This window comes from Hypanus sabinus, chromosome 14 (assembly GCF_030144855.1).
Source record: "Hypanus sabinus isolate sHypSab1 chromosome 14, sHypSab1.hap1, whole genome shotgun sequence".
Lineage (NCBI taxonomy): Eukaryota > Metazoa > Chordata > Chondrichthyes > Myliobatiformes > Dasyatidae > Hypanus > Hypanus sabinus.
Genome location: NC_082719.1, coordinates 32,712,112 through 32,739,460, shown reverse-complemented (window position 1 = coordinate 32,739,460; position 27,349 = coordinate 32,712,112). Strand labels below are relative to the sequence as shown.

At 43.9% G+C, this 27,349-nt stretch overlaps 1 protein-coding gene across 5 annotated transcripts in view; it reads left to right on the top strand.

Annotated features, from left to right (window-relative positions):
- ppargc1a (peroxisome proliferator-activated receptor gamma, coactivator 1 alpha) overlaps positions 1 to 27,349 on the top strand; it is a 589,189-nt gene that overhangs the window by 532,085 nt on the left and 29,755 nt on the right. The gene's annotated exons all lie outside the window — the stretch shown is intronic.

The following is a 27,349-nucleotide window of genomic DNA, read 5'->3' as shown; positions in this document are numbered from 1 at the left end:
TTCTGAAATCTTTGCAAAACCAATTCCCTAGAAAATAAAATTTCTCAATTGGCAGCAATTCCTGTCAAGCAGGTGGGCAATTTTAAATTAATAAGTTAAAACAAGAAGAAGCATTGGAAACATTTTGTAGGTCAGCCTGCATTCTGTGGGAAGAGAAACAAAATTAACATTTCAGGATAACAAATTAACATAACCTGAATACCATTCTGCAATTGTTTTTAACAGTAGATTAAATTCAAATTGCCCACTCAGCCCATTTAAACTGTATATGAGTGGAAATGATAGACAGAGATAAATCAAACTAACTTATTTATCTAATAATCCAGGTGGTGAATGCCAACCAGACCTGACCTTAAAGAAGTATCAAAACATACAGAGAATTATATCCACTGAAATCAGCAAGGTTTGTGCTGGAGTCAACCTTTAATTGGCGCCACGCTTTCAGCTCCAATAAAGCAAGCCTAGAACTTATTAACCCTAGCTATATGCTTTTGGAATCGGTGGAGGGGGGGAATAACCAAAGCACTTGGAAGAGGCCCATGAGGACATAGAGAGTACACGCAAACTTCTTACAGACAGCATTGGGAATCAAACCCCAATCAGTCATCACTGGTGCTGTAAGATGATGTTGCTAACCGCTATGCTATGTTCTTAAGATGCAAAAATTCAACACTTAAGTAGCTAGTTTCATTATATGAATGGTTGAATCTGGTAAAATTCTGTGCTCTTTTTAAGTAATTTTACAGTGCTATACTGTAAGTATCTATCTCCATGTATAAAATGAGCTTCTATCCTGTATAGACTGGAATTGCACAGCCAAACTTCTTGGTTCTGAGGGAAACGATCCTCAGGTTCAATGGATTTGTATCTATCATCTGTGCTCACACTCCAGCATTGCACTGATGGTGTACTGCATTGTGTAAAGCACTGTTTTTCACCTAAGATTAATTAGAAGTAAGAGCAGAGCTGATAAAAGATGAAATTGATAAGCTTACAGCAGAGGAAAGGGGAATGCAAGGAATACTAACTAAATATTTTATTTGGTCTTCACCAAGAATGAATTATCTTTTTATAGGATTCCTATTACATAACAGAAGGGATAACTGAGCAGGGAATGTTTGGGAACAAATAGAATAAAATAAATTACTCCTGCATTACAGCATTATAACAGAGACCTACTATTCCATTCCTAACATTACTGAGGTCTGTAATTTTAATCCTTAGTTTCCAGAATTTTGTGAACAAAGGAACTGTGTCAAAGAAATAAAAAGTAATCATAATGACAACTCTGAAATAAATTGCAGATATGCCCAAAATATTATGCCGGTTACCGTGACTGCTGTTGCTGATGGCCTACTAGTGACCACAGCACTGGGTGAAATGATTGAATGCTTGAAGAAAATTGGAGTTATAATGATCCATCAGCAGTTTATTCTAAAATTTCAGAGATAGCATGCTTAAAAAGTAGGAAAAGAAGAAATTTAAGTTAAAGATTCAAAGTAAATAGTACATGTATGTCATCATTTACAGCCCTGAGATTCATTTTCTTGCAAACATTCTCAATAAATTGAATAAGCATAGTAGAATCAATGAAAGACTGCATCAAAAGGGTAGACACCAGTGTGCCAAAGACAACAAAATATGTAAATACAAAAATAAATAATAATGATAAATAAGTAAGCAATAAGTATTGAGAACATGAGATAAAGAGTCATTGAAAGTGGGTTCATAGGTTGTGGGTACAGTTCAGTGCTGGGGCAAGTGAAGCTGAACAAAGTTATCCCCACTGGTTCAAGAGCCTGTGTGAAACTCCTCTACCACCTTCTTGATGGCAGCAGTGAGAAGAAAGCAAGGCCTGGATGGTGGGGAGGACTTTCTGTGTGATGGACTGGGCCATATCCATGACCTTTTGCAGGATTTTCTGTTCAAGGGTGCTGGTGTTTCCATACCAGGTTGTGATGTAGCCAGTCGATATACTCTCCACCATATATCTATAAAAGTTTGACAAAGTTTTAATTGTCTTGCTGAGTAAGGAAGTAGAGGTGCTGTCATGCTTTCTTTGTCATTGCACTTGCGTGCTGGTCCCGGGATGGGTCCTCTGAAATGATAACATTGAGGAATTTGAAGTTGCTGACTCCCTCTATGTCTGATTTCCTGATGAGGACTGGCTCATTGGCCTCCAGTTTCCTCCTCCTGAAGTCCATAATCAGCTCCTTGGTCTTGGTGACATTGAGTAAGAGGTTGTTGTTGTGGCACCACTCAGCCAGAGTTTCAGTCTCCCTCCTATATGCAGATTTTTCAACACCTTTGATTCAGCCTATGACAGCGTTGTTGTCTGCAAACTTAAATATGGCATTGGAACTGTGCATATTGCCGAGTAGATCAAATAGTTTCAAAATGTGTGAACGTTAATGTGCAGAGTATTCTGTGCAAAAACTGGTGACCAAAAATTGCAAATTACCTTTGTGACTGTATTATTGAAAACCTGGCTTAAGTTAGAACTGTTCTGGAAGTTACGTGTTAGCATTCCTGGGTAAATTGATGATTAGAGTTGAAGGATAAAGAACTCTGTAGTTCTGCCAAAAGTGTTGCATTTCTTTAACTGTCTCCTTCTCAGAAAGATTCTCCCTAAAACCTACCTGTTCTTTAATCTCCTTAGATGATTTAGCCTTACATTTTATTGGATATACTCTGATGAAACACCATGGGGTGCTCTACTGAAATCACAACACAAATGAATTATATTGTTGTATAACTGATTAAAGTACAATGCATAGAGTACAATGTATTAGCAAAACACGTTGAAGTACTTACTGGATATATTCAGAAGACTGAAGTTCTTGTTCTTGATCCTCTGGGGACATACACAGAGCTTCACACATTTACAGTGTGGTGTATTAAGGTGTACAATCCCTGCCTACCTTGTGGACTTCCCCTGCAGTTATATGGCTTTCACTAAAAAGTGAGTTATGGTTCAGTTATAATTAAAGACAGATTTCCACCCTTGGATTCTTGTGGTGAAAACCATTAGGAATCCTGTAAGAAGATAGAACTTGCCTCATTGCAAGTCTCCCTAAGGATTCTCACCTCAACACCGCATCTCAAACTCAAGTGAATAGAGTCCTAATACGTCCCATCAATGTGTCATAGCCCTGAAGAATTTCTGCGCACATGAATTCAAGCTAATTACTGAGAAGCTCAAGATATGTAAATGTGTAAAATAGTGAGTCATCAGTCCTGTTTAACAACTTTTCTGATTTGTTCTCCCAATTAAATCATTCAGTTGAAATAGTAAGTGGGCTATTAATTTGCTTCATTCATATTCAATATTGCTCGCAAGTCATATTCTATCTCAACATGTCTTCATTCTGAAAGGAAAAGTTAGTTCATAATCTTGTACTCGAGACAAGAGGGACAAGTTATAATATAAGGAGAGAGAGACATCTATTAAAAACAATAATTTTACATTATGTTTAGATCCAAAGCTAAATTTAGTGAGATTAAAGGAATGTTTGCAGACAAACTAGAGACTATCTAAACATAAGATAGTTAAGGTGCATTCTGGACATAGTTTTTCAAAAAAAAATTAGAAATTCCATGAAGTTGTAATTTCTAGAAAGAAAATGGAAATTAAAGACAAAATGAGACCTAAAGGAATCACTTGTCAAATTGAGGGCTAGTGGTAAGAAGTAGAATTCTGAACATGCAAAGAAGTAAAAATTGATTAGTAATAAATGTTAAAATAGGATATGAAATGCCTCCCCTGGTGCCAGAGTCAAGGATGTCTGTTAGCAGGACAGGACATTCTGAGAGGGGAGGGCGAACAGCTAGAGGTCATGGTCCAAATCGAATCCAGTGACATAGGTAGAATCAAGAATGGGGCCCTGCAGAGGGATTTTAGGGAGCTAGGTAAGAATTTAAAAAAGCAGGTCTTCCAGGGTTGTAATCTCAGGATTGCTACATGTGCCATGTGCTAGTTAAAATGAGACACAAGACGGTTTGTATCTAAACTAGACTGGAACCAGTGTCCTTGCTGGGAGGTTTGCTAGTGCTACTTGAAAAGGTCTAAACTAGAGTAGCTCGAGGTTGGGAATCACAGTGGTAGGGCAAGGGATGATAGAGCTAAGGGCAACAAAGGTGGTATAACAAGGAAGACCCAAGGAAGGACAGCAAGCTGCAGGTTAATGAACATAATGGGACTGGTGTGCTGAAATGTGTTTATTTTAGTGCTAGAACTATTATGGGTAAGGAAGGTAAACAGAGCTTGGATCAGTACACGCATGAGGAGCAGGATTGGCAGCTTAATGTTCCAGGGTTTCATTGTTTAGTCAGGATAGAGATGGGGTAAAACAAGTAGAGGGGTTGCACTACCAAGTAGTTACAGTGGTCCTCATACAGGACACATTGGATGGCACATCCACAGAAGCCATTTGGGTGGAGCTCAGATATAAGAAATAATAGGATTATACTGTAGGCTCCCCAATAAATACTGAGAAGTTGGAGGAACAGATATGAAGGTATATTATGGAAAGGTGCAAATACAATAGTTATAATCGAGGACTTTAACTTTCCCAGCATTGCTTGGAACTTCCTAAATAAGGCTAGTGCTTAAATGGAGCAAGATTTCTTCAGTGCATCTAAGAGGGGTTCTTGAAAAAGTATGTAGAGAGTCTAACTAGAGGAGAAGACAGACAACCTGGTTTTGGGAAATGAGCCAGGCCAGGTAGTGCAGGAACATTTTACGAACCTGATAGTTTGTAAGCATCTTGAGAACTGTGACCACAACTCATTATGTTTTAAGATAGATATGAGTAAGGATAAAATCAGGTTTTATGGAAATTTTCTAAATTTGGGTGGGTGTGGAGATGCTGGGGGGACATTATGAGAGGAACTAATGGGTGTTGATTTTATAACAGCTGCTTTTGACAAATCCACATCTGATATGTGGGAGTTGTTTAAAGGCTAGCTGATCAGAGTTCATGAGTTGGAATTTCCAGTAAGAGGTAAGAACAAGAGTGGTAAGGTAAGGGGACCTTAGATGACCTGAGAGGTCCTAAATTTAGTTAGGGGCAAAAAAGGAAGGTATACAAGGTTTAGGCATTTAAAAACCTTCCTTGTAGAATATAAAGATAGCAGTAAAGTGCACGAACAGGTGATTAGGAATGCCCAAAGTAGCTTTGACAAGCAGACTTGAGGAGAATCCCAAGGCAGTTTATACTTCCATTAAGAAAAAAAGATAACAAAAGAGAGGGTAGGTTCACTCAAAAATAAAGAAGGGAATTTATGCTTGGAGTCGGGGCAAGTTGCTGAGGTACTAAACGAGTACATTGCATCAGTATTTTCTGAGAAGGATTTGAAAGATAGTGAAAACAGAATGAGGCATGCCAATGTTCAGGGGCAGTTTGAGATTGAAGAGGTAGTAGTGGGTCTTTTGAAAAGCATTAAAGTGGATAAGTTCCTAGGGTGTGATGGCATCAGTGCTTGGACCTCTAGCAAGTTTGTGAATAACATTAAGATTGGTGGAATTATCAACAATGTAAAGGACTAGCAAATAATACAGTGGGATGTAGATCAGTTACAGATACAGACAGAGAGGTGGCAGATGGAGTTTATTCCAGGCAGCTGTGTGGTGCCTAACATTGTAGACCCTTTAATGACACTGAGATGGATCTTGGGGTCCTTGTCTGTAGTTCAGTGAAAGTAAGTAAGTTGATAAAGAATGTGTATGGCCTGCTTGACTTCATTGGTAGGGGTGTTGACTATAAGAGTAAGCATCATCCTGCAGCCCCATTATAGGAAAGATGTGGACACTAGAAAGAGTAAAAGAAGTGGTTTACCAGGATACTGCCTGGATTATAGGATATGAACAATAAGGAAAGAATGGACTAATTTGGATTGTTTTCCCTAGAGCATCAGTGGCTGAGGGGAGACCTGATAGAGGTTTATAAAATTACTAGAAACATCAATAGTGTAGACAGTCAGAATTTTTTCCCCAGGGTAGAAATAACAAACACCAGGGGGACATGCATTTAAGGTTAAAGGGAAGAGGTTTAAAGATGTCATGAGGGACAGTCTTGTGGTTTAAGAAGATTTTTGATAGACACATGAACATGAAGGGAATGAAGGAATGTGAATAATTCACAGAAGGACATATAGTATAAATTGGAATCAAGATTGACACAATTTAGGCCAAATCGCTTGTCCTGTGCTGTTGTGTTCAACAATATGATGGGGAATTATTTTCTTTGTATTAAAAGTAACAAATAAGTTGATGAGGTCACATGGGAACAAATGACATAGGATGAAAGTATGTCACAGAGAATTCTTAGCTTTCAGAGAATGAGAATAAACATATATAAAAGGCAGGCATTGTCATGATCTGGATCAGTTCACCTTTAAATTTAGTTAGGTTGCATTATGATCCTGACCATTGACGCCTCGTTCCCTTCTAACTCCGGTTCACATGTTCCTTGAGCTTGGCCATTAAGGTAATCTACTCTCTACCTGAACCGGCAGTTTATAAGCCCCTGGCTTCAGCTGTTCAGGGGGAGAGTGTCAAGAAGCATTAGCAAGTTGCCACCACCACGACAATCCAAAGTGATCCAGCCCGCATCAGAGTGCAGGCAATTTGCCTTCCTTCGCCAAAGTGTGTCCCGGCAAGGTCAAACTGCCAGGCGTGAGTTGAAGGCGGAGTCCTGGCTCAACGTTCATGCCCAGTGTCCGTGTCTATCCCTTGAAGAAGAGTCCCGGCTTGGTGCCTGAGTTGAAGGCAGAGTCCTGGCTCGACGTTCCTGTCCTGTGTTTGGGTGTCCACGTTCTGGCTGTAGGGATCCATGGTGTCCATGTTTCTGACTGTGGTGATCCATGGTGTCTATGTTTCTGACTGCGGTGATCCATGGTGTCTATGTTTCTGACTGTGGTGATCCATGGTGTCTATGTTTCTGACTGCGGTGATCCATGGTGTCTATGTTTCTGACTGCGGTGATCCATGGTGTCCATGTTTCTGACTGCGGTGATCCATGGTGTCCATGTTTCTGACTGCGGTGATCCATGGTGTCCATGTTTCTGACTGCGGTGATCCATGGTGTCTATGTTTCTGACTGTGGCGATCCATGGTGTCCACGTTTCTGACTGCGGTGATCCATTGTGTCTATGTTTCTGACTGTGGTGATCCATGGTGTCTACGTTCTGACTGTGGTGATCCATGGTGTCTATGTTTCTGACTGTGGTGATCCATGGTGTCCACGTTTCTGACTGCGGCGATCCATGGTGTCCACGTTCTGGCTGCAGGGATCCATGGTGTCCACGTTTCTGACTGCGGTGATCCATGGTGTCCACGTTTCTGACTGTGGTGATCCATGGTGTCCACGTTTCTGACTGCGGTGATCCATGGTGTCCACGTTCTGGCTGCAGGGATCCATGATGTCCACGTTTCTGACTGCGGTGATCCATGCTGTCTATGTTTCTGACTGCGGTGATCCATGGTGTCCACGTTTCTGAATGTGGTGATCCATGGTGTCCACGTTTCTGACTGCGGTGATCCATGGTGTCTATGTTTCTGACTGTGGGGATCCATGGTGTCCACGTTTCTGACTGTGGTGATCCATGGTGTCTATGTTTCTGGCTGTAGTGATCCATGGTGTCTATGTTTCTGACTGCGGTGATCCATGGTGTCCACGTTTCTGACTGTGGTGATCCATGGTGTCCACGTTTCTGACTGTGGTGATCCATGGTGTCCACGTTCTGACTGTGGTGATCCATGGTGTCTATGTTTCTGACTGTGGGGATCCATGGTGTCCACGTTTCTGACTGTGGTGATCCATGGTGTCCATGTTTCTGACTGTGGTGATCCATGGTGTCCACGTTTCTGACTGCGGTGATCCATGGTGTCCACGTTTCTGACTGTGGCGATCCATGGTGTCCGCGTTTCTGACTGCGGTGATCCATGGTGTCTATGTTTCTGGCTGCGGTGATCCATGGTGTCTGCGTTTCTGACTGTCGTGATCCATGGTGTCCGCGTTTCTGACTGTGGTGATCCATGGTGTCCGCGTTTCTGACTGTGGCGATCCATGGTGTCCGCGTTTCTGACTGTGGTGATCCATGGTGTCCACGTTTCTGACTGTGGGGATCCATGGTGTCCACGTTCTGACTGCGGTGATCCATGGTGTCCACGTTCTGACTGTGGTGATCCATGGTGTCCACGTTTCTGACTGTGGCGATCCATGGTGTCCACGTTTCTGACTGTGGTGATCCATGGTGTCCACGTTTCTGACTGCGGTGATCCATGGTGTCCACGTTTCTGGCTGTGGCGATCCATGGTGTCCACGTTTCTGACTGTGGTGATCCATGGTGTCCACGTTCTGACTGTGGTGATCCATGGTGTCCACGTTCTGACTGTGGTGATCCATGGTGTCTATGTTTCTGACTGTGGTGATCCATGGTGTCCACGTTTCTGACTGAGGTGATCCATGGTGTCCACGTTTCTGACTGTGGTGATCCATGGTGTCCACGTTTCTGGCTGTGGCGATCCATGGTGTCCACGTTTCTGACTGTGGCGATCCATGGTGTCCACATTCTGACTGTGGTGATCCATGGTGTCTATGTTTCTGACTGCGGTGATCCATGGTGTCCACGTTTCTGACTGTGGCGATCCATGGTGTCCACATTCTGACTGTGGTGATCCATGGTGTCTATGTTTCTGACTGCGGTGATCCATGGTGTCCACGTTTCTGACTGCGGTGATCCATGGTATCCACGTTTCTGACTGTGGGGATCCATGGTGTCCACGTTCTGACTGTGGTGATCCATGGTGTCCACGTTTCTGACTGCGGCGATCCATGGTGTCCATGTTTCTGACTGCGGTGATCCATGGTGTCTATGTTTCTGACTGCGGTGATCCATGGTGTCTATGTTTCTGACTGCGGTGATCCATGGTATCCACGTTTCTGACTGTGGGGATCCATGGTGTCCACGTTTCTGACTGTGGCGATCCATGGTGTCTATGTTTCTGACTGTGGGGATCCATGGTGTCCATGTTTCTGACTGTGGTGATCCATGGTGTCCACGTTTCTGACTGTGGTGATCCATGGTGTCTATGTTTCTGACTGTGGGGATCCATGGTGTCTATGTTTCTGACTGTGGGGATCCATGGTGTCCATGTTTCTGACTGTGGTGATCCATGGTGTCCACGTTTCTGACTGTGGGGATCCATGGTGTCCATGTTTCTGACTGTGGCGATCCATGGTGTCCACGTTTCTGACTGCGGTGATCCATGGTGTCCACGTTTCTGGCTGTGGTGATCCATGGTGTCTACGTTTCTGACTGTGGCGATCCATGTTGTCCACGTTTCTGGCTGTGGTGATCCATGGTGTCTACGTTTCTGACTGCGGTGATCCATGGTGTCCACGTTTCTGGCTGTGGTGATCCATGGTGTCTACGTTTCTGACTGCGGTGATCCATGGTGTCCACGTTTCTGACTGTGGCGATCCATGGTGTCCACGTTTCTGACTGTGGCCATCCATGGTGTCTATGTTTCTGACTGTGCTGATCCATGGTGTCCACGTTTCTGACTGCGGTGATCCATGGTGTCCACGTTTCTGACTGTGGCCATCCATGGTGTCTATGTTTCTGACTGTGCTGATCCATGGTGTCCACGTTTCTGACTGCGGTGATCCATGGTGTCCACGTTTCTGACTGTGGTGATCCATGGTGTCCACGTTTCTGACTGCGGTGATCCATGGTATCCACGTTTCTGGTTGTGGTGATCCATGGTGTCCACGTTTCTGACTGTGGTGATCCATGGTGTCCATGTTTCTGACTGTGGCGATCCATGGTGTCCACGTTTCTGACTGTGGTGATCCATGGTGTCTATGTTTCTGACTGTGGTGATCCATGGTGTCTATGTTTCTGACTGTGGTGATCCATGGTGTCCACGTTTCTGACTGTGGTGATCCATGGTGTCCCCGTTCTGACTGTGGTGATCCATGGTGTCCACGTTTCTGACTGCGGTGATCCATGGTGTCTATGATTCTGACTGCGGTGATCCATGGTGTCCACGTTTCTGACTGTGGTGATCCATGGTGTCTATGTTTCTGACTGCGGTGATCCATGGTGTCCACGTTTCTGACTGCGGTGATCCATGGTGTCTATGTTTCTGACTGCGGTGATCCATGGTGTCCACGTTTCTGACTGTGGTGATCCATGGTGTCTATGTTTCTGACTGTGGTGATCCATGGTGTCTATGTTTCTGACTGTGGTGATCCATGCTGTCTATGTTTCTGACTGCGGTGATCCATGGTGTCTATGTTTCTGACTGCGGTGATCCATGGTGTCCACGTTTCTGGCTGTGGTGATCCATGGTGTCTACGTTTCTGACTGCGGTGATCCATGGTGTCCACGTTTCTGACTGTGGCGATCCATGGTGTCCACGTTTCTGACTGTGGTGATCCATGGTGTCTATGTTTCTGACTGCGGGGATCCATGGTGTCCACGTTTCTGACTGTGGTGATCCATGGTGTCCACGTTCTGACTGTGGTGATCCATGGTGTCCACGTTTCTGACTGTGGCGATCCATGGTGTCCACGTTTCTGACTGTGGCGATCCATGGTGTCCACGTTTCTGACTGTGGTGATCCATGGTGTCCACGTTTCTGACTGTGGTGATCCATGGTGTCTATGTTTCTGACTGTGGTGATCCATGGTGTCTATGTTTCTGACTGTGGGGATCCATGGTGTCTATGTTTCTGACTGTGGGGATCCATGGTGTCCATGTTTCTGACTGTGGGGATCCATGGTGTCCATGTTTCTGACTGTGGTGATCCATGGTGTCCACGTTTCTGACTGCGGCGATCCATGTTGTCCACGTTTCTGACTGTGGCGATCCATGGTGTCTATGTTTCTGACTGTGGCCATCCATGGTGTCCATGTTTCTGACTGTGGCGATCCATGGTGTCCACGTTTCTGGCTGTGGTGATCCATGGTGTCTACGTTTCTGACTGCGGCGATCCATGTTGTCCACGTTTCTGGCTGTGGTGATCCATGGTGTCTACGTTTCTGACTGCGGTGATCCATGGTGTCCACGTTTCTGGCTGTGGTGATCCATGGTGTCCACATTCTGACTGTGGCGATCCATGGTGTCCACGTTTCTGACTGTGGTGATCCATGGTGTCTATGTTTCTGACTGTGGTGATCCATGGTGTCTATGTTTCTGACTGTGGTGATCCATGGTTTCCACGTTTCTGGCTGTGGCGATCCATGGTGTCCACGTTTCTGACTGTGGTGATCCATGGTGTCCACGTTTCTGACTGCGGTGATCCATGGTGTCCACGTTTCTGACTGTGGCGATCCATGGTGTCCACGTTTCTGACTGTGGCCATCCATGGTGTCTATGTTTCTGACTGTGGTGATCCATGGTGTCCACGTTTCTGACTGCGGTGATCCATGGTGTCCACGTTTCTGACTGCGGTGATCCATGGTGTCCACGTTTCTGGTTGTGGTGATCCATGGTGTCCACCTTTCTGACTGCGGTGATCCATGGTGTCCATGTTTCTGACTGTGGCGATCCATGGTGTCCACGTTTCTGACTGTGGTGATCCATGGTGTCTATGTTTCTGACTGTGGTGATCCATGGTGTCTATGTTTCTGACTGTGGTGATCCATGGTGTCCACGTTTCTGACTGTGGTGATCCATGGTGTCCACGTTTCTGACTGTGGCGATCCATGGTGTCCACGTTTCTGCCTGCGGTGATCCATGGTGTCCACGTTTCTGACTGTGGTGATCCATGGTGTCCACGTTTCTGACTGTGGTGATCCATGGTGTCTATGTTTCTGACTGTGGCGATCCATGGTGTCCACGTTCTGACTGTGGTGATCCATGGTGTCCACGTTTCTGACTGCGGTGATCCATGGTGTCTATGTTTCTGACTGCGGTGATCCATGGTGTCCACGTTTCTGACTGTGGTGATCCATGGTGTCTATGTTTCTGACTGCGGTGATCCATGGTGTCCACGTTTCTGACTGCGGTGATCCATGGTGTCTATGTTTCTGACTGCGGTGATCCATGGTGTCCACGTTTCTGACTGTGGTGATCCATGGTGTCTATGTTTCTGACTGTGGTGATCCATGGTGTCTATGTTTCTGACTGTGGTGATCCATGCTGTCTATGTTTCTGACTGCGGTGATCCATGGTGTCTATGTTTCTGACTGCGGTGATCCATGGTGTCCACGTTTCTGACTGCGGTGATCCATGGTGTCTATGTTTCTGACTGCGGTGATCCATGGTGTCCACGTTTCTGACTGCGGTGATCCATGGTGTCCACGTTTCTGACTGTGGTGATCCATGGTGTCCACGTTCTGACTGTGGTGATCCATGGTGTCTATGTTTCTGACTGTGGTGATCCATGGTGTCCACGTTCTGACTGTAGTGATCCATGGTGTCCACGTTTCTGGCTGTGGCGATCCCTGGTGTCCACGTTCTGACTGTGGTGATCCATGGTGTCCACGTTCTGACTGTGGTGATCCATGGTGTCTATGTTTCTGACTGTGGTGATCCATGGTGTCCACGTTTCTGACTGCGGTGATCCATGGTGTCCACGTTCTGACTGTGGTGATCCATGGTGTCTATGTTTCTGACTGCGGTGATCCATGGTGTCCATGTTTCTGACTGTGGCGATCCATGGTGTCCACGTTTCTGACTGTGGCGATCCATGGTGTTTATGTTTCTGACTGTGGTGATCCATGGTGTCCACGTTCTGACTGTGGTGATCCATGGTGTCCACGTTTCTGACTGTGGCGATCCATGGTGTCCATGTTTCTGACTGTGGTGATCCATGGTGTCCACGTTTCTGACTGTGGCGATCCATGGTGTCCACGTTTCTGACTGCGGTGATCCATGGTGTCCATGTTTCTGACTGTGGTGATCCATGGTGTCCACGTTTCTGACTGCGGTGATCCATGGTGTCTATGTTTCTGACTGTGGGGATCCATGGTGTCCATGTTTCTGACTGCGGTGATCCATGGTGTCTATGTTTCTGACTGCGGTGATCCATGGTGTCTATGTTTCTGACTGCGGTGATCCATGGTGTCCACGTTTCTGACTGCGGTGATCCATGGTGTCCACGTTTCTGACTGCGGTGATCCATGGTGTCTATGTTTCTGACTGTGGCGATCCATGGTGTCTATGTTTCTGACTGTGGCGATCCATGGTGTCTACGTTTCTGACTGCGGTGATCCATGGTGTCCACGTTTCTGACTGCGGTGATCCATGGTGTCCGCGTTTCTGACTGCGGTGATCCATGGTGTCCACGTTTCTGACTGTGGCGATCCATGGTGTCCACGTTTCTGACTGTGGCGATCCATGGTGTCCACGTTTCTGACTGTGGTGATCCATGGTGTCCACGTTCTGACTGTGGTGATCCATGGTGTCCACGTTTCTGACTGCGGCGATCCATGGTGTCCACGTTTCTGACTGTGGTGATCCATGGTGTCCATGTTTCTGACTGCGTTGATCCATGGTGTCCATGTTCTGACTGTGGTGATCCATGGTGTCCACGTTTCTGACTGTGGTGATCCATGGTGTCCACGTTTCTGACTGCGGTGATCCATGGTGTCCACGTTCTGACTGTGGTGATCCATGGTGTCCACGTTTCTGACTGTGGTGATCCATGGTGTCCACGTTTCTGGCTGTGGCGATCCATGGTGTCCACGTTTCTGACTGTGGTGATCCATGTTGTCTATGTTTCTGGCTGTGGTGATCCATGGTGTCTATGTTTCTGACTGTGGTGATCCATGGTGTCCACGTTTCTGACTGCGGTGATCCATGGTGTCTATGTTTCTGACTGTGGGGATCCATGGTGTCCATGTTTCTGACTGCGGTGATCCATGGTGTCTATGTTTCTGACTGCGGTGATCCATGGTGTCTATGTTTCTGACTGCGGTGATCCATGGTGTCCACGTTTCTGACTGCGGTGATCCATGGTGTCCACGTTTCTGACTGCGGTGATCCATGGTGTCTATGTTTCTGACTGTGGCGATCCATGGTGTCTATGTTTCTGACTGTGGCGATCCATGGTGTCTACGTTTCTGACTGCGGTGATCCATGGTGTCCACGTTTCTGACTGCGGTGATCCATGGTGTCCACGTTTCTGACTGCGGTGATCCATGGTGTCCACGTTTCTGACTGTGGCGATCCATGGTGTCCACGTTTCTGACTGTGGCGATCCATGGTGTCCACGTTTCTGACTGTGGTGATCCATGGTGTCCACGTTCTGACTGTGGTGATCCATGGTGTCCACGTTTCTGACTGCGGCGATCCATGGTGTCCACGTTTCTGACTGTGGTGATCCATGGTGTCCATGTTTCTGACTGCGTTGATCCATGGTGTCCACGTTCTGACTGTGGTGATCCATGGTGTCCACGTTTCTGACTGTGGTGATCCATGGTGTCCACGTTTCTGACTGCGGTGATCCATGGTGTCCACGTTCTGACTGTGGTGATCCATGGTGTCCACGTTTCTGACTGTGGTGATCCATGGTGTCCACGTTTCTGGCTGTGGCGATCCATGGTGTCCACGTTTCTGACTGTGGTGATCCATGTTGTCTATGTTTCTGGCTGTGGTGATCCATGGTGTCTATGTTTCTGACTGTGGTGATCCATGGTGTCTATGTTTCTGACTGTGGCGATCCTTGGTGTCCAGGTTTCTGACTGCGGTGATCCATGGTGTCCACGTTTCTGACTGTGGTGATCCATGGTGTCCACGTTTCTGACGGTGGCGATCCATGGTGTCCACGTTTCTGACTGTGGTGATCCATGGTGTCCATGTTTCTGACTGCGGTGATCCATGGTGTCCACGTTCTGACTGTGGCGATCCATGGTGTCTATGTTTCTGACTGTGGTGATCCATGGTGTCCACGTTTCTGACTGTGGTGATCCATGGTGTCCACGTTTCTGACTGTGGCGATCCATGGTGTCCACATTTCTGACTGCGGTGATCCATGGTGTCCACGTTTCTGACTGCGGTGATCCACTGTGTCTATGTTTCTGACTGTGGCGATCCATGGTGTCCACGTTCTGACTGTGGTGATCCATGGTGTCCATGTTTCTGACTGTGGGGATCCATGGTGTCTATGTTTCTGGCTGTGGTGATCCATGGTGTCTATGTTTCTGACTGTGGCGATCCATGGTGTCCACGTTTCTGACTGTGGTGATCCATGGTGTCCACGTTTCTGACTGTGGCGATCCATGGTGTCCACATTTCTGACTGCGGTGATCCATGGTGTCCACGTTCTGACTGTGGTGATCCATGGTGTCCACGTTTCTGACTGCGGCGATCCATGGTGTCCACGTTTCTGACTGTGGTGATCCATGGTGTCCATGTTTCTGACTGCGTTGATCCATGGTGTCCACGTTCTGACTGTGGTGATCCATGGTGTCCACGTTTCTGACTGTGGTGATCCATGGTGTCCACGTTTCTGACTGCGGTGATCCATGGTGTCCACGTTCTGACTGTGGTGATCCATGGTGTCCACGTTTCTGACTGTGGTGATCCATGGTGTCCACGTTTCTGGCTGTGGCGATCCATGGTGTCCACGTTTCTGACTGTGGTGATCCATGTTGTCTATGTTTCTGGCTGTGGTGATCCATGGTGTCTATGTTTCTGACTGTGGTGATCCATGGTGTCTATGTTTCTGACTGTGGCGATCCTTGGTGTCCAGGTTTCTGACTGCGGTGATCCATGGTGTCCACGTTTCTGACTGTGGTGATCCATGGTGTCCACGTTTCTGACGGTGGCGATCCATGGTGTCCACGTTTCTGACTGTGGTGATCCATGGTGTCCATGTTTCTGACTGCGGTGATCCATGGTGTCCACGTTCTGACTGTGGCGATCCATGGTGTCTATGTTTCTGACTGTGGTGATCCATGGTGTCCACGTTTCTGACTGTGGTGATCCATGGTGTCCACGTTTCTGACTGTGGCGATCCATGGTGTCCACATTTCTGACTGCGGTGATCCATGGTGTCCACGTTTCTGACTGCGGTGATCCACTGTGTCTATGTTTCTGACTGTGGCGATCCATGGTGTCCACGTTCTGACTGTGGTGATCCATGGTGTCCATGTTTCTGACTGTGGGGATCCATGGTGTCTATGTTTCTGGCTGTGGTGATCCATGGTGTCTATGTTTCTGACTGTGGCGATCCATGGTGTCCACGTTTCTGACTGCGGTGATCCATGGTGTCCACGTTTCTGACTGTGGTGATCCATGGTGTCCACGTTTCTGACTGCGGTGATCCATGGTGTCCACGTTTCTGACTGTGGCGATCCATGGTGTCTATGTTTCTGACTGTGGTGATCCATGGTGTCTATGTTTCTGACTGTGGTGATCCATGGTGTCTATGTTTCTGACTGTGGTGATCCATGGTGTCTATGTTTCTGACTGCGGTGATCCATGGTGTCTGTGTTTCTGACTGTGGTGATCCATGGTGTCTATGTTTCTGACTGTGGTGATCCATGGTGTCCACGTTTCTGACTGTGGTGATCCATGGTGTCTATGTTTCTGACTGTGGTGATCCATGGTGTCTATGTTTCTGACTGCGGTGATCCATGGTGTCTATGTTTCTGACTGTGGCGATCCATGGTGTCTATGTTTCTGACTGTGGTGATCCATGGTGTCTATGTTTCTGACTGTGGTGATCCATGGTGTCCACGTTTCTGACTGTGGTGATCCATGGTGTCTATGTTTCTGGCTGTGGCGATCCTTGGTGTCCAGGTTCTGACTGTGGTGATTCAAGGTCTTAGTCTCCAAGTCCAAGGTCCGCGATGATCCAAGTTCCCAATGTCCAAGTCCAAGGTCCGTGGCGGTCCATGTTCCCAGTGTCTAAGTCAAGGCCGCGGCGATACAAGTTCCCAGTTTCCAAGTCCAAGGTCCGTGGCGGTCCATGTTCCCAGTGTCTAAGTCAAGGCCGCGGCGATACAAGTTCCCAGTTTCCAAGTCCAAGGTCCACTGCGATCCAAGTCCCTAGTCCCCTAGTCCAAGGTTCGTGTTCCTCTTTGTCCTCCTTGATTTCCTGGTTCTCTGTGTAGCGAGTAATAAACGCTATTTTATTGAACCTAAAAAAGACGTGTTTGTGTCCTCTCCCAGCACCCTTGCCCCCACCTTGTGACAGGCATGGAATCATTAGATAATACTGTCCTGGAACAGAACATTGAAAAAACAATAGTTCTGAAGTATTTAAGGAAAAAGACTCTTACAACATCCTTGAATATGGAGCTAGTAGCAGAAAAATAGATGATTATGAATTTAACACTTGATTTTAGGTAGAGGTAAAGGGATAAACATATAGACCTATCAGTCCAATGTTGTTAATCAATTAGGTTTCTAAAGGCTGTGTAGGAAAAAATATATACAGGTAGTCCTCGAGTTACGAACGTCCGACTTACAGACAACTCGTACTTACGAACCAAGGAAGGAGAACGCCGTCTGCCATTTTAAGTCGTTGCTGTTGACACTATGTTGAGTGTTTAACTTTGTATTTGGCTTAAATTTTTCTTAGTAAGATTCACCCTGAACCCACCCCGCCTCCGTTCTGGTCAGCTGGTGGCACAGTGAGATCAGTGCTGGGCTTGAGAATGGAGATTTCCGAGTTCGATCCAGTGAAAGACCGCTCCTGTGCCGGGTTGATGTCGATCCAGTGACTCCCGTATCATCTGAGCCGGGTTGATGTCCAGCTCGCAATTCAACCTTGTAAAAAAAAACACTGCCACGTTCAGTTTAAATTCCCATGCAGAATTTTGTGGAGGATCAAATACCCAAACCCAGCACTGCCCTCACTTGTCTCATTTAGCCTGTCTCAGTGTGGTGGTCCTTAGGACCCAGCGGACCTCAGGAGCCGGCGGAGCTCGGGACCTGCTGCCCGCAGTGTTTCTGTTCCATTGACGGAAAGCGAGCACGATTGAAAATAAAGTGGAAAGAATAAAGCGTTTGGAAAGAGGTGAAACACCACCAGTCATCGGAAAAGCATTAGGCTACAGTCGGTCAATGATTGAAACAGTTTTAAAGAATAACAGATAAAGTGAGAATAATGGAGCATGTGAAAGGCCCGGCCCCGATGAAAGCTACAATTATTACTAAGCAATGCAATTGTTTAGTTATTGGAATACATACGTTTCTTAAGTGTTTTATATGCTTAGAAAGGTAAAATATATACTATATACTAAGACAACATTTGACTAACTGACGCTAAATAATACCGGATGTACTTGTTCCAACTTCTGTACAAATCTGACTTAGAGACGGACTCAGGAATGGAACTCATACGTAACCCGGTGACTGCCTGTACTCACCTAGAAAGATAGATTAAGTGAATACATCCTGTGTTGTTTTATTAAAGGCAAGTAGAAAGTTTAACAGAATGGTTTGAGGAAATGACGGAATATTTTGCCAGAGAAGATTCAATGCATGTTGTATAAGTTAATTTTAAAATGGTGTTGACCAATTGCTGCTAGAGATGTTTGATTATGTGAAAGTGAATATATCAGAAAATAGAAGGATTTCTAATTGACAAAAAGCAAGGTAATGTTGCCTCTGATTCACGGTATTTGAAAGATTAGATTAGATTAGATTCAACTTTTTTATTATTGTGCCAAATACAGATACAGAGCCAAATGAAATGCAGTTAGCATCTAACCAGAAATGCAAAGAATAGTGTTATTTACAAAATAGCTGCAAATAAAAAGTAAGTGCTACAGCACACAAATATAGAAGTACTGAGACGGTACAATATGGATGCAATACTGCTCAGCGCAGGGTCACAGCCTCAGGGAAGAAGCTCTTCCTGTGCCTGCTGGTGCAGGAGCAGAGGCTCCTGTAGTGCCTACCAGATGGGAGGAGAGTAAAAATTTCCTGGTTAGGGTGAGATGCATCCTTGATAATTCTTTTCACCCTGCCAAGGCAGCGTTTATGGTAGATATTCTCAATGGTGGGCAATTGGGTGCCGATAATCCACTGGGCAGTCTTCACCACATGCTGGAGTGTTGCCATACCACACTGAGATGCAGTTGATGAGGATGCTCTCAATGGTACAGCGGTAAAAGTCCGTCAGTATCCTGGGACAGAGATGAGCTTTCTTGATGCTCTGCAGGAAATAAAGGCACTGTTGCGCCTTTTTGATCGGGATGGAGGAATTCAGGGACCAGGTGAGATCCTCGGAAATGAGAACACCAAGGAATTTGAAGCTTGATACATGCTCCACTACATCTCCATTGATGTAGATGGGGACATATGTGTGGCTCCCAGCATGCCTGAAGTTCACAATGATCTCCTTGGTCTTCTGGGTGTTAAGGGCCAGATTATTGTCAGCACACCACGTGGCCAGGTGCTGGACCTCATCCCTGTAAACCGTCTCATCATCCCCTCTGATCAGGCCAACCACCGTGGTGTTGTCTGCAAACCTGATTATGGAATTAGAACCATGTACAGGAACACAGTCATAGTGGAAAAGGGAGTGCAGGAGAGGGCTCAGCACACAGCCTTGAGGCACGCCGGTGTTCAGGGTGAGAGTGGAGGAGGAGAGTTTGTCTAACTTAACAGATTGGGGTCTGTTAGTCAGAAAGTTCAAGGTCCAATTGCAGAGGGATGAGCTGATACCAAGCTGGCGAAGTTTGGGAATCAGCTTGAAGGCGGTCACAGTATTGAAAAATGCCCACGGGACCAGTGTTAGGATCAATACGTATAAACTAAATGAACATACATTTGAGGTATGATATCAAAATCTGTACGCAACACCAAAATAAAGACTGTTGTTAATTGGGAAGAAGATCTTAGGAATATCAAGAGCAAATCAAATGTGATACTAAGGAGGTAGTTGTTCGATGAATTTATTTTTTGAAAAATAGTGAAGTGATGCGTTTTGAAATAACTGATAAAACTGAAGGGTAGAAATGCAGAAACATGTCTTTTGGAATGTGAAAAGCTGAAGGAATGTGAAAGGTATAAAATTTTTAAAAGTGAGAGATGAAATTTGATATAGTTGTTTAAACCTGGAGGAAAGAAATCATGATAAATGGAAATGGAGATTAAAATCACTGAGGGTGAGAAGTCTTGTTGCAGAGAATGAGGAAAGCAGTTGAAGTAAAAAACTTGTCATGGTACTTAGGTGTAAGTTATAAATGAAGATTTTGAATAAAAATGAAGAGTATTTTACATGATCTCTTCTACTTTCATTGCGCTACCTTGGATAAGGTCACCTATGGTCATTTCCTTATATCAGTCTTTTTCTAAATTTCTTCTATTCCTACCAAATCCATTTTGAATAAAAGCTTTTTTTCATATCACTTGTGGTGTAATTCATCACATCATTTCCACTACTGAACTGCTCAATCATTCCCTCACCTCCACTTTGTTGATCTTAAATCCATTAAGTCCATTGCATTTTCTCATTTTGCTTAGTCTTCTAGCCTCTTATCTCAGTCAGGGCATGTAGATTCAACATTTTTGGTGGCCCACACATCACCAGATTTGGTTAAGCCAGACTAAGTACTAAATAAATAGAAATATATTAGAAATGTATGGTATAGAAAAGACGCCATTCATCTCCGCAATGGCTGTAGTGGCTACTTAGGCTCAGCTTACTTCCCAGCTCTCAATCTGAAATATTGTAGAATATGATTGGGCACATTCATCCAGATCAATTTAAAATGTGATGTCGGTTTTTGCTTCCTTTTTAGATAGTAGGTTCCAGACCCTCATTACTCTATGGTTAAAAAATCATTTTGTCATATTACAAATAAATTAAACATAAAAGTTATCATCAGCCTTCTACTAAGTAATTTAAAATCATTGTCTTCTGGTTACTTACTACTCTACCAAGGGAAATGGGTCCTACTTTTTCATCTTGTCTGGACTTCTCCATAAAGTTACTTAAATTTCATCTGAGTGATACAGCGTACAGTAGTGACACTACTCCAGCATAACCTATCACTTCTTGTGGAAAATGTTTTCAGCTTGGGCAATGTCCTTATAAATTTCCTTTGCACCATTTTGAGTACTGTCACATTTGTTCTTTAGTTTGGCAACTGGAAGCCTGAACCTAACATTTAAGCTGTGGCCTGAAGTAGTGTCTTGTACAATTTAGCAAATGTCTCTATTTTGTTATTTGATTTAATGCAAATTACCCGGTATGCCTGATGATCTGTTTTTTTTTATTTATCCGACTACCTTTTAACCAACTGGTAAGTTCACAAGAACGTTACTTAACTTTGACCGGTGCAAAGTAAGGACTGTTGGGAAGTTAACATCTTCATTGGATTACAAGTTTAAACATAGTTTCCTGAAAGTGGCAACACAGGTAGACAAGCTGATAAAGAAGGTGTCTGGAATGCTTGCCTTCATTGGCTGAGACATTGAGTGCAAGAGCTGGACATCATGCTACACTTGTACAAATTAGGCCACACAGGGATTTCTGGTTGCCACATAATACAAAGGATGTGATTAAGCTAGAGAGGGTGCAGAAAAGATTCACAGGGGTATTACCTGGATTGGAGGACTTGAGTTATAAGAAGCATCTGGATAATTTAAGACTGCTTTCCAGGGAGCAAAGGAAGCTGGACAGTAATGTAATAGGGATAGATAAAATTATGAGAGGCACAGAAGGGGAAGATAGCCAGAGTTTGTTTTCATGGTGGGTGTGTCTAAAACTAGAGGGCATTAGTTTAAGGTGAGAAGGAGGAGGTATAAAGGAGTACTGAGAGGTAGATTTTTCACTTAAAAAGTGATTGTGGTATCTGAAATGAGGTGACGGAAGCAGGGGTGTAATGCATCTAGACAGCTGCTTGAATAAGCAGAGCATAGAGGATTATGGAATGAATTACAGACGAAGTAGGGTTAGTACAGATGGGAAGATGGTCAGCATAGATACAGTGGGCTGAAGTGGCTGTTGCTAGGCTGTACAACTCTATGACTCTTTAGGGATCTGTTGACATGAACTCCAAGATGTCTCTATTCCTCCACACCTTTTCATAGCCAGTTGTTTATTGTTTTCTTTCCCATGCCATATTTGCCCTCCACTGATATTAGGCCTGCCGGTACAGAGCTACTTGTTCCCTTTCTCTGTTTCTCCCTATTTAAACAATGGTGAATTATTAGTTGTTTTACGGTCCTCCAGAAATAAGCCTGCAGCCACAAATTACAAAAGTCAGAGCCTTCACTTCCTTCTTATCATATCTTAGGATACAGACACTTGGCATCTGGTAATTTATCCCCTTTTCAAGATACCTGACCCTTTAATGTCCCCGTTCTATTTACACATATTTTTCTTCATCAACATTACTATCTATTTCTCCACCTCATCCATTAACTTCCATGCAAAATATTTGTTCTGCCTCTCCATTCAGAATGCCATTTTGCTTTCTCATTGATCTTTTACTTGTCTTCTCAGTCTTTGCATATTTAGAGGTTTAGAAACATAGAAAACCTACAGCACAATACAGGCCCTTCAGCCCACAAAGCTGTGCTGAACACGTCCACACCTTAGAAGTTACCTAAGGTTGCCCATAGTCCTCTATTTTTATGAGCTCCATGTAGTTATCCAGAAGCCTCTTAAAAGACCCTATTGTGTCCTCCTCCACCACGGTTGCCGGCAGTCCATTCCATGCACTCAGCACTCTGCGTAAAAAACTTACCCCTGACATCTCCTCTGTACCTACTTACAAGCACCTTAAAACCTTAAGCCCTCTCATGCTAGCCATTCCAGCCCTGGGAAAAAGGCATTCCACCTCCTAATATTTTTTACATAAATGCTCTGTATCTTTCTAATTTCTTTTTTAATTCACCTGTACATTCTGTACATCCCTTAGTTTTCTGTAGTGTTGAGCTCACAACATCTCTTCTTGGAGCTAGCCTGCATGATCTTTGACATTTATAAAGGATTAAATATGTGAGTTCCCCACATATCTCGAATGTTGGTGGTGTTGTGGATAGTGTAGAAGGTTGTCACAGATAGGATGCAGAGTTGGGCTGAGAAGTGACAGATTGGGTGCGATCTGGAAAACTATGAAGGCAGAATACACTTTGGAAGGTTAATGGCAGGATTCTTAGCAGTGTCAAGGAAAAGATTTTGAAGCCCAAGTCCATAGATCCCTCAAAATTGTGACACAAGTTGATAGAGTGGTTAAAAAGATATGTTGTTCTTCATGAGCTGGTAGTAAGGAAGGCAAATGCAATGTTAGCATTGATTTCCAGATGACTAGAATATTCTATAAAATCAAGGATCTATTGCTGAGGTCTTTATAAAGCACTGGTGTAATCACATTTGGAGTATTGCGAGTAGTTTTGGGCACCTTGCCTATGAAGAATTTTACTGGCATTGGACGGGTCCAGAGAAGGTTTACAAGAATGATCCCAGGAATAAAAGGGTTAAAGTATGAGGAGTGTTTGATGGCTCTGGACTGTACTCACTAGAGTTTTGTTCAGCCATGTTCAAATGGCAGAGCAGAATTGATGAGCCGAATGGCCTGGTTATGCTCCTATGTCTTATGGTCCTTTAGATTGAGTTCAAGAGTTGCAAGGTAATGTTGCAACCCTATAAAGCTGGCTAGACCACACAGAGTATTGTGTTCATTTTTGGTTATGGAAGGATCTGGAAGCATTTGAGAGTGTGCAAAGCAGATTTACCAGGGTGCTGCCTGGATCGGAGAACATATCTTATGAGGAAAGGTTGAGCAAGCTATGGCTTTGCTCTTTGGAGTGAAGGAGGCTGAAAGGCAACTTGTTAGAAAGTAAGATTATAAGAAATCTAGATAGAGTGGGCAGTCATCACCCTTGTCCCAAGGTGGCAATAGCTAATACCAGATGAGATTCATAAGATCATAAGACATAGGAACAGAATTAGGCCATTTGGCACATCAAGTTTGCTCCAACATTTCATAATCATGACTGATCCATTTCCCTCTCAACCTCACTCTCCTGCTTTCTCCCCATAACCTTTCATGCCCTGATTTATCAAGAACCTATCACTTTAGATACACTCAGTAACCTGGTCATCAACAACTGCCTGTGGCAAAGAATTCTGCAGATTTACCTCACTCTGGCTAAACAAATTCCACCTCATCTCTGTTTTAAATGGATGCCCCTCTATTCTGAGGCTGTGCTCTCTGCTCCTAGACTCCCTCACCATAGCAACATCCTTCCCACATCCACTCTATCTAGGCCTTTCAACATTTGATAAGTTTTAATGAGGTGCTAAATTCCAGGATGTACAGACCCAGAGCCATCGATCACTCTTCATTCTATAACACTTTCATTCCTGGAATTATTCTCATGAACCTCCTCCAATGTCAGCACATCCTTTCATAGATGAGATACCCAAAACTGTTCACAATACTCCAAGTGAGGCCTCACCAGAGCCTGATAAAGCGTCAGCATTACATCCTTGTTTTCATATTCAAGACTCCTCCAAATGAATGCTTTCATTGCATTTACCTTCTTCACCACTGACTGAACTTGCAAACGTGCAAAACTTTTTGGGAATCCTGCACAAATCCCTTTGCATCTCAGAATATTGTATTTTGTCCCTGTTTATAAAATAGTCTATGCTTTACATTGACTTACAAGGTATAAAGAAGCAGCCCTAACATCAACTCATGCAGAACATCACTATTCACTGGCATCCAATCAAAAAAGGTTCCTATTACTCTCACTCTTTGCCTTCTGCCATTCAACCAATGCTCTGTCCATGCTGTGACTACCATGGGTTCTTATCGTGTTAAGCATTCTCATGTGCAGCACCTTGTTAAAAGCCTTCTGAAAATCCAAGTACATGACATCTTTCAATTCTCCTTTGTCCATCCTGCATGTTATTTCCTCAAAGAATTCCAACAGGTTTGTCAGGCAAGATTGTCCCTGGAGAAAATCCTGTTGATTTTGGCATATTTTGTCAAGTACCTCCAAGTACCCCTAAACCATATCCTTTTACAATCGACTCCAACATCCTCCCAACCACTGAGGTCAGGCAAGTTGGCCTGTAATTTCCTTTCTTTTGGCTCTCTCCATTCTTGAAGGGGTGGAGTGACATTTGCAATTTTAAGGTGAGTGGTGGAAAGCTTAGGGAAGATGTACATATTTTATAGAGAGTGGCAAGTGCTTGGAATTTAACGCCAAGGGTTGTGGTAAAGGTTGGTACATTTAGGGAGATTTAGGAGTCACGTAGTGAAAGAAAATTGAAGGTTATGGGCTATGTAGGAGGGAGCAGAATAGGATTAAAGGTCAGCAGTATGGGTCGGCTGAAGGACCCATACTGTGCTGTGCTGTACTGTTCTATGTGCTGTGTGTCCCAACATTTTCTTATTGGGAATAACGAAGACCTGGATCATAGAGATATATGGCACAGAAACATGCTCTTTGGCTCACCAAGTTAGTACTGATCATCTAACATCCATATCTACGAACCCTATATTAATCCCTATATATATATATATATATATATACATAAAATGAATCAACATTAAAATGTGCAAGTAATTGGTCTCTTAAATATTAAATGACAGCTAATCCTGCCGGTATTTTGCAGGTTGCCTTATTTGTATAGGTATGAGGTGGAACATTTATAACATGTAATAATAACAATTACTGTATGTTCATTTCATACATTCTACAGAGCAAGTCACTGCCTACTTCACCTCCTTTGCCATTATCTCATGCAAGGACTTGCTGGAGTATGGGTAGCAGAGTTTGGATGAGCTTTAGTGTGCAAAGGAGGAAAGAAAATAGCAGGTGTTTCTTAATGGGCCAGTGATCAGTTTGTTGGATTGAGGTTAGTGATGTTAATATTATGGTTTGCGATCTGGTGGGATGAATAGGGTAGGGGACTGAAGGCTGGTGGATTGATTATGGGCATGGATCAACACGAGATTGGCCAAAACTATGGATTGGATGTGGGGGACTGATTGGAATGCAATGCTGGGAGATCAACATGTAAGAGGATTGGGAAAACTGTGGGTAAGCAATTAGGAGATTGGAGAATAAATTGGTGAGAGTTGCGAGCTACTGGGAATCACATAATCACAAAGTATTCAGATAAACTAAAAGTAACTTGAATTAAGTTTGTTTTGCCAAAGTAAGGCTAATACATGGAGGCCCTCTTTGACCATGCTCTCGCAGATGAACCAGTCCTTATTAGCATCTTGTTGCCCTTAGAATGGCCATTCCCAGTTAGGTCTTGGAGAAGTATAGTCAATTCTACTCTCTATATGAGCAGTGCAAACCATTGTGATTACATGCATGTCTAAGGAAGAAAATGTGTAATCACTGCAAGTATGTCTTACAAACAAATATATGTTTGGTTCAGTTTTTGGAATGATGTGATTTGAATTGGAGATAATCATGTTGAGATTCACCTCAAGAATAAAATCGAGCTGTATTTGTTTAATGCTGAAAAATACTGTAACATGCCTGAATTTCTAGTTAATAGTATCTTGTTTATTGTGAGGTCAGACTTGATTCAGAAAGTTCACTGTTGCATAAGTTAAGGGATTTATGTCTAGAAACTTTTCAGCAATTTTGATAAGTGTTCTAATTTTAAGATAGCAATAGAGAAATTAATTTTGGGACTGACAGAATTTGATTTGAGTATCTTACAGATTGCTTACAGACTCCAGTATTTAACCAAGAGAACCCACTGCAAAAGAATGATTGTAAAAGACTGACCTTCAATAAATGGCTCCACTGAAGTTGTTAGCTGAGATGTAATGTAAATTATGTAGATTAATTAAAATTAATCAAATAAAATAAGTTTGAGACTTAATAGGTAACAATGTTTTGCTGGTGTTTGGAGATCATAGCTGAATAAATTAAATTCTTATTCACTCCTTCAAAACTATCGAACAAAATCAATTCATTAATAATTGTCAATAATGAATCTGAACAGAACCATTGATAACCATTTGTTGGATGTCATGTTATCATGCTTTTAGTCAGCAGGATTATAGTCACGATATACTCTATACCATATTTCCTAAAAAAAAATTATATGCATTTACACAAAGTCATATAACAAAAGGTTTCCTAATATTCTGACCCATGGCAAGTACTTTGAATGGCAAAAATTGTCATAGCATGAAAAAGAGTCATATTTGAGAATTTGACTGCTGAGTGTTCAGGAATTATAGCCAAGGGGTTCCTTGTGACATTTGACAAGTAGGCTACCAAAGCCATCTTAAAAAAAGGCAGAATAATGAGAAAGACTTTGCTTAACATTCAGTTGAATGTGGTATTTACAAACATTCATACACCATCAGAAATACGAATTTAAATGTGAAAATATGCATGATGGTTATAATAAAAACATTTTCCCAAAAAAGCATTA